Source organism: Pteropus medius, unplaced genomic scaffold (genome assembly GCF_902729225.1).
Source record: "Pteropus medius unplaced genomic scaffold, Ma_sr-lr_union100, whole genome shotgun sequence".
NCBI classification, from domain to species: Eukaryota; Metazoa; Chordata; class Mammalia; order Chiroptera; family Pteropodidae; genus Pteropus; species Pteropus medius.
Window position 1 is genome coordinate 671532 of NW_024343579.1, and position 8698 is coordinate 680229.

The 8698-nt window shown below is 49.6% G+C and overlaps 1 long non-coding RNA gene across 1 annotated transcript in view; it reads right to left on the reverse strand.

The window, feature by feature from the left end:
* Positions 1 to 780: 780 nt before the first annotated feature.
* The window catches only part of LOC120606389 (uncharacterized), a 192068-nt gene continuing 184150 nt past the window's right edge, over positions 781 to 8698 (reverse strand). Inside the window, exon 19 of the long non-coding RNA XR_005653881.1 lies at positions 781 to 941. This is a non-coding gene — a long non-coding RNA (uncharacterized LOC120606389). The remainder of the gene's footprint in view (positions 942 to 8698) is intronic.

Genomic DNA, 8698 nt, shown 5'->3' on the forward strand with positions numbered 1-8698 from the left:
GAGATTCTCTGTGTAGGTGGACGTGTTTAATAAACTTCCATTCTTAGAATGCAGGAGCAATTCAGAGCACTGAGATAAGATGTGATTGAAACCTCTTGTGGACGGACGGAGCCAAGGCAGGGGCGCTCAGCTTCTTCAAGAGCCTGCAGAGCTTAACGATGAGCCCCGGCCAATGTTAATACCTTTTGTTGGCCCAAGGAGGGTCTTTCTGCTGGAAGAAGTCTCCAATACAACAGCGACTGACAGGGGGTTTTGAAGCCTAGAGCCTGGTTGTGCCTGGTTCTTCTCCCATACTATAATTCTTCAAGGTGGTCGGTGGGTAAAATCTCCTTGTAGGTAAAGAGCTGAAACTCAGTGGAGGCGCAAGTATTTGGTAGCTGAGGAAAGCATGGTACTGTTGGTTCATTTAGGCCTTTGCCCCTGAACCAAGTCACTGACGCTTTTGACAGAGTCTGGAAATTGAGACTTGGGTTCTTAGAACACCTGGATTGAAGTCCTGTTTCTGTCAATCAATCGCTGGGTGACCTTAGGAAATTTCCTGCCTCACATAGTGTCCCCAAATGTTTGACGGGCAGCTGTCCCCCGATTTCTAGGACAGCAATTCTCAAGCTTTTTGGTCTCAGGGGCGCTTGACACTCTTAACAATTGTCAAGGACCCCAAGGAGCTCTTGGTTACATAGGTTCTACCTATTGATATTTACAGTTGTAGGAATTTAAACTGAGAAAACTTTAAAATAGTTACTAATTCATGTTAAAATAACAATAAAAAAACTCATAACATATTAACATAAATAACTGTATTTACCCAAACAAAAGTGATCAGTGAGGTGAATGACATTGTTTTACATTTATGCAAATCTCTAATATCAGGCTTAATAGAAGACAGCGGGATTCTTGTATCTGCTTCTGTTTTCAATCAATTATGATGTCACGTGTGTCATCTGTAGAAAAAAAAATCACTGTGCAATTATGAGAGAAGGAATGTAGAAAAGACGATCACATCTTGATATTATTGTGGGAAGAGTTTTGATCTTGTGGGATCCAGAAAGGGTCTCAGGGTCCCTGGACCACATTATGTGAATCACCGAGATCGTGTTCCTGTGTCACTACATTACTGAACACTGCACCCTGCCATACACACTCCAGATCGAATCCTGGGCCAGGTATCCTGCTCCCTGCAAGGTGTCTACCTATTGGTGCTTGAGCTTTTTCCAGGAAGGGGCAGTCTCCTCCTCTCCCCACCCCAAATCCTGAGGGAAGTGATTCCTTTTCTTTCCAGGACCGTTACCTGCATTGGGATTGGGTCACAGAGATGACTGTGTCCACCTACCAACTCAGAGTCTGTAACTGGTACCGAGATGCCTCGCACAGTTCACAAAGGAAAACAAAAACCAAAACCAATAGAAACAAGAGAACAAATGTGCAAAAGGTATATCTAGTTTCCTGTTGGAGGAACAGACATCAAGGTAATTTGGTGTGTCCTGCAGAGTGGGTCTTGGAAACAGCGCGGCATTCAGAACACGCGCACAAGGAGAGCAAGCCGATAAAGCTACAGCCAACGCTGCTGTGTGGTCCCTGTACTCAGAGAGACAGGGAATACTTCATCAAGCGCTGGACCACGATCCAAGGACTTGGGTTTAGGAGAGATATTCGCTGCTGAATCCACGTGTGTGTGTGTGTGTGTGTGTGTGTGTGTGTACGTTCTGGGCAAATTCATTCTCCCTGGCTCCGTCCCCCATCTGTAAAATAGAAAGCGTGTTACCGCGCTGCTTCTTTTCAGGGCTGCAGGGCATCCCAGAAGCAACGCTGGCTGGAAAAGTCCTGGGAAATGGTGGCGTGCCCTGAGGAAGTCAGGGCAACCTTAGGAAGAGGCCGCAGACCAGGACAGGGAAGGGCAGCACCCACAGCGAAAGCCGGAAGCCTGGCTGTCTTGGAGAATAATAGCCAAATGCCCCCCCTCCCCAGTCCTCCTCCCCAATCCTCTGCTGCCTGTGGATCCAGCAGAGATGAGGGGGTGAGAAGGCCATGTTCAGAAAAGGCCTTTCTGTTCTCAAGCCACAGGCTTAGCTGAAGCTGTCCCCTCGGGCCTCGCACTCCCAAATCCATGCAGCAGATGAGACTTTCCTGGGTTTGGGTAGAGAGGCAACTGATTCTCTTTGAAAGCTTGCTGGTAATCTCCGTGGTCTCTGCCAAGCCCCAGTAGCCAGCTGTGGCCGTGCACCCAGGTGGTTTTGCCAATCTTTCCATTTGGAGATTTGCTGCCCCTTGCCTACCTCCTATTATGTTCTGGACAAAAACTGTTATCGGCCCCTGACTGGCAGGCCATCTGATGCCGACAATAGGGCCTGATCCGCCAAAGTGACTGTAGACAGCAGCTGGCAGAGGGCCAGAATGGCACCAACATTAAGTCTGCTGGCTGTGACCTTACGGTATCTTGTAGAGGAAGAAGGATGGTTCCGAAGGCAACAAAGGGGTGACAAGCACAGACTGCTTTAACAGCTACTCAGAGAAAAGTCACTATTTGCCATTTCCTCTGTGCCAAGCACTGCACCGAGGACTTTGTATTCACAATACTGTTTATGTATACGTGGATCTCACTGCAACCACCACGCAGCAGAGCGGGAAGGAAAATTTTGGCCAATTGAGATGATCACTGGCCAGTGCCTGGGATCAAAGCCAGAATGGCCGTCACCTACCCAGGGGCATTCCGCCCTTCACTACCACTCATTGGGACACGATGGGAGGAGCCAGTTGGCTTAATTGCAAGTTCAATTAGGAGAACTTTTATGTAGACATGATGGAGAAGGTCATGGAGGCAGAATTACTGGGCTGTGGGTGACTGAACTGAAGGGACCTCGGCTTCATAGGAAGGGCAACAAGAACCAGCCTCAGTGCTGGTGGTCTTCACTTCGACAGCTTACAAAATGCCATGACATCTGCCATGTCCCTGGAATCTCCCATTAAGCCCAAGAGGTCAGCAGGGTAGAATCCCCATCCCTTTTGTAAATGAAGAAATTAATGTTGAGAGAAGTGCGGTGACTTAACCCAAAGACCCACACCTGGAGTGGGAGGCTGAATACTGGTCCCCAAAGATATCCATGTCCTAGTCCCTGAAGCCACAAAAGGGACTTTGCAGATGTGATTAAATTAAGGGTCTCACGAAGGAGACACTTTCCTGGTTTTTCCAGATAGGTCCTAAATGTCATCACAAGTGTCTTTATAAGAGGGAAGTAGAGAGGGTATTTGACACAGACCAAAGAGGAGAAGGAGAGGGTAGTGTGATTTCAGAACTGGAGATTGGGGTGGTCTCCAGTCTTTGAAGATGAAGGAGGGTCCACGAGCCAAGGAATGCAGGCATCACTAGAAGCTGGAAAGGGCAAGGGAACAGATTCTGCCCTCAGAGCCAGCTCTGCCAACATTTTAATTTTAGCCAGGTGAAACGGACTTGGGGCTTCTGCCCTCCAGAAGTATAAGAGAGTAAATTGATGCTGTTTTAAGCCACTAAGTTGCTGGTCATTTGTTACAGCAGCCACAGGTGGCTAGTCGCGAAGCTGGGACAGAAGGCAGCCCTCTCATCACCCAGACAGAGGTAGAAGCCCGCTGCTCTTGTCAGTCTCCCTAGGGCCTGCATGGGTGAGGGTGGAGGTTGGGAAGACTTCAGGAGGAGATGATGATGGTTCAGGAGCAGGAAGCTGCTGAGAGCCACCAGCTCGAAGTCCCTTGCTTGAGGCTTGTCACTTGTCTTATCTGACTGCTTCAAGGAAGGGACTAGAAGCATGGAGGCCACAACTTGTCTTTGGCCAGAAGGGCTGGGACAGTCAGTCCATTCCTGACTGGATGAGAATCCTGCTGACTGAGACTGGACCAAGACTCCTGGATTTTTTCCTGCCTCCTTCACTGAATCCTAGGTGCCCTTGCCCACCCGAGGTGGCCTCCGTCTCACTCCAGGAGGGGAGTTTGGGCGGGGTGGTGGAAATCAGCCATTTCCCTCTGAAAAAGGAAACAGTTGGCAACTTACAGGGGGCTCTTCCCTCCTTTGTGACCTCCAGGTCAGGACAGAGCCTAAGGAGGGAGTTCTGCATTCTTTCCTGCCCGAGGTCCCTCCCTGTGGTCACAGTTGAATTGTTGACAGCCTAGTGTTGCTTTGTGATGTGAAAATTGAAATCACCAGGAAATGCTGGCATTCTTTTTCTTCTGTCTCCCTCCCCATTTCCCTTCCTTGAGCCTCGCTCTCTCAGTTCTAGCTCTTCCTCTGTTGCCTTTTTCATTTTAAATCCCTCAAACTTCCTAGCTCTGAGAACTCTGCTTGATGCTTGGATTTCAGAACTTTTCAAAACCACTTTGAATCCTTAAGCTGTCTACAAAATGATGGGGACAGAGATTGTTTCTCAATTTGAGCGATGGTGGGGACCGGGGACAACAAAAATGGAAGATTCTAGCCACCAGCACCACAAAGTTATATGCGGACTGCTCTCACCCCCCTCCTGCTTTCCACCCCTTCCCCTCCCCCTCGAGAAGCCTCAGCACCTTTGCTTTGCAAGGTTCAGAGCCTGGGTAGGTTTGAAAAATTAGTTTTAATTTCAAGATCTTTATCTCTAATTTCCTTAGGCTCCTACTATATTCCATACTAAAATCCACTTAAGTTCTGTGAAACTCAAACGCTGCATTCTGGGGAGCTACTTTTCTCTAAGTTTCACAATGTAGGGGAAAGAGTTTACTTCCACCGAGCACTGATCGCAATGGCGACAGCACGGAGCTTGCTGAGCTGGTCTCTGGGATGCCTCAACATTTGGCGCGCATGTACCTACTGACAGCTTTCAGACCATCTGAGAGCTTAGATGGTGGGGCAGGTGACTTTTAAAATGCCCCTTTTATAGGGACATACACAGGCTACCACCTCTCCTTCCGCATCTCCATCATCTGTAAAAGGTACAATTTCTAAAGTTCTTTCACAAACATTTCATTTCCCCCCATCGTACTGTCCCTATCCCAGGGCACTGGCAAAGAAGGGGTGTGTGTCCGTGAGCTGGGAGAAAGGCATCTTGTATCTTTCGCGGTGCAAAAAATCTTGGAGCTGGGAGACGGGTCAAAAGTCAGTGCAGATGTGCTGGTTTTACACAAGGAGTGTGCTGAGGAAGAGCGTTGGGCAAATCACTGTTTTGTAAATTGAATTTTTAACCCCCCTGGGGTGCCATCTATTGCAGCCCCTGGAGAACTTCTTTTATGAAGCAAAGGGTCTCCTTGTAATGCAAATCAGCACCCCTAATTACCCTGGTTGGCAACTCCCGGGCCTTCGGTTGCTTAAGGGGGCCAAGTCCTTTTGTCACCAATAGTACGTTTTTATTTTGTTTCCTACAAAACTGGGAAGGTGCCATAGTCAACTCAGACCTCACTGCTGCTGCCTCCAAACTGGGAGAAGGCCCATCTGTGTCCTGGGGAACATCCCGTGGGCCCGCCGCCTCCCCACCCCTGCCCCGTTGAGGTTTGTGCAGAGCAGATGATCGGGAAGCTGGGAGTGCAGGTGGCACTCAGTACCACCTGGAGCCATCTCCAAGAGAGTGCCCGCATCCTCCGAGGCTGGCGAAGAATACCAATTGCACGGTTACTGGGCCCCCTCAGGAGTCCACAAGAGGAAATTAAAAGGCATACACACGCCTGGAATAAAGGGCCCTGTTCTTGCAGATAATCACCAAAAATTGGCCATCGGGTTGTCCCCTCCCCCTTTTGGTGAAAGAACATGGTCTTTCTCTTGTTCCGTTTCATCAGAAATGTGCGGAGAGGGGCCAAGCTTTGCATGGGTTCCCCTCCCCTCCACTCTGGCTTTCTCCCCAGGCCTTGCCTTCCCAGCACCGGGGCACCAGTTTGTCCCGTCTGACACAGGAGACGGATCAGTCCTGGCCCCGAGGCCACACAAGTGTGAAGAGTGTCCCGGCATCTCCATGAGTGCCTCCTGCAGGGGCCTTTGCACGTTTTGAAATGCTTTCACTTCCCTCTCTGCGTGTGTTTCACACCCCAATCGGGCTCACTGCTGCCATGGTACCTCCACGAAGTAGGGACTCTCTTTGCTTCAGGGCCCACTGCCTCCTGCCGGTGTGTGTCTCTGTAGGGCAATGGGAATTGCATTTTGGGAATCTACTTAGGGAAGTCTGGGCAGTCCGAAGGGCAGGAGCAGGAGCTGAAAGATGCTGAGAGAGGCCTCGGGGGCTTAACACTGTTCCAGCAAACAAATACTGGCGAGGCACACCGGAGATGCCTTCTCAAAGCCTGCTGAATGCAAGCAGGCGGGAGGCTTCAGGGAAGAGCCTGCTTTCCCCCAAGGGCCTCCTCCAGGGGCCTCCCTTTCTCCTTCCAGGCTCGTGATGGGGTTGGATTCCCCGATCTCCAGGGCTGCTTTTCCTTTGAGTTCTGGAGAGTTGATGGGAGCTGTGGTCTTGCCTCCAGTCGTGGCTGTGGGCACTTAGCTCTGTGAGTGTCCTACAGAGACTCAGCACAGAGAAAACGCAGGTGGCGCAACACGTGATCTTGGAAGTGATGGGAAATCCTAATATTCATATCGTAGTACGTTGAATGGTGGCACCCAAAAGATGTGTTCACCTGAAGTCTGTGGATGTGACTTATTAGGACAAAGGGCCTTTGCAGAAGTAATGCAGTTAAGGATCTGGAGATGAGATATTCTGGATTATCCAGGGGGGCCCTAAATCCGATGGCAGGTGAAATTATGAGAGGCAGAAGGAGATACAAAGGAGAAGGTGATGAGGCACAGATTGGAGTGGTGCAGCTATAAGCCAAGGAGGCCTGGGGCTGCCAGAAGCTGGAAGAGGCAAGGAAGGATTGTGCTCTAGAACACTGGGAGGGAGTGAGGCCCGGCTGACATCTTGATTTCACACTTTGGCCTCAGAACTGTGAGAGGATAAAGAAATATATACAAACATACATATGGACATTTTGCAGAAATGAATGCATTTCTGTTGTTTCAAGCCACCGAGTTTGTGGTAATTTGTTACGGCAGCCACAGAAAACCAATACACATACCATGGTGACAATACCAAAGAGAGAGGTAGGGAAGGAGTAAGGAGAAGGGAGAAAAGAGGAAAAAGCAACCTCCAGCAGCAGCAAAGCTACCCCTTACCAAATGCCTGCCAAGGGCCAGGCAGGCTCCATCCTGATGCCCTCACAGCACCACCCCATTCCATGGCTGTACCATAGGAAACAAACCCTTCCCTCAGCCCCCTGCACGTGGCAAGGTGGAGCCAGGATGGTACCCCCAGCCGTGGGACTGCAGCACCCCTACACACAGCTGGGGATCGCAGCAAGGCTACTCAGGGGCTCTGCCAGCAGCCTGCATAAACTGCACACTACAGATGCTGAAGGGCAGGATCTGGATTTTAAGAGAGGCACAAAGAGCACAGGGGCTCTGAGGGAGCTGGAGACAGACCTGGAGGAGGTGGCCCTGGACATGGACTGGGACATGGATAACCTAGCTCAGCTGTGCCTCTCCAGTCCCTCTGCAAACACCACAGAGGTGGCTCCAGGGGAAAGTGGGAGCCTGGAGCACACTCTGTGCTCTAACAGATCTAGTGACATGGGCCTTCCCCACACCATTTCTTTCTCTTCTGAGGCACATGTCTCAGTAATTAGCTGGAAACCTGGGCACACCCCCGAACCCCTCCACCGTCGATCTCTTTTCGCTCTATAACCTTTCAACAACCAGCCCTGTCAATTCACTTCCTAAAGATTCCTCTCATGCTTCTCACTTCCCTGCCACTGCAGTCCATGCCTTGGACCCCTCCCCAGGATGGATGTGGCTGCCTCCTGTCCTCATTTTTATACGAGTGTTTCTCTTGCACTGACTCCGATGGGACAGAAAAGCATCACTAAGATGGCTCAGTTGCATCACACGCTCAGCTTGCTCTTGGTGATGACATGATGGGAGTTGGGAACTGGGGCTAGAGGAGTAGGGAGGGGGAGGAAGTGTTGCCAGTGACTGATGGATGAAGCGGGCTGTGCTAACAGATGGTTGGAGCCGGGCTGCAAAGAGGCTTTTGGGAGCCGCATGCTTTCTCACGTTAATGTAGATGTTCCTTTCTATCCATGGGCACCTTCAATGCAGTTTTGCTTCTTCTTTATTTCTTTCTGAAATACCATGTTACGTTATTTGCATCCTGTCAATCACACCGTCTTAAAGTGGAGGACACACACTATTTGGGTGGTCAAGAACCCTGGCTTTGGCTTTATGTGCTGTTTAGGACATCTTAGCTTGCAGTAGCCAAATACACCCACAGCTATTTTTTAAAGAATCCTTCTTATTAAAATCCTTGCAGGAAAAATAACTCTTTATTACAAGTCCAGAATTCTCTAGCCCTTAGCCCTTCGCTGTGTTTTCGTAACATAATGATTGAGAAGGGAAACCGTTTAGAAGCTCAGCAGTCATATCAAAGCTCGGCACCGCCTGACATTGCATTCTTATTTTTTTTTTCTATTATGCTTATTTGCATGGCTAGCACCTCTCCCAGAACCAAGCTGTAAGCTTCTTCTGAAGAGCAGGGATTCTGTCCTTTACACTGCTGCATCCCACAATGGCTAGCACATAGTAGGCCTAGCACCTTGTAGGTGTTCCATAAAGGTTTTTTTTTTTTTTTTTTTACTGAGTAAGTGAATGAATTAGTTCATTGGAATGCAGGTCACAAGCTAGTAAAGG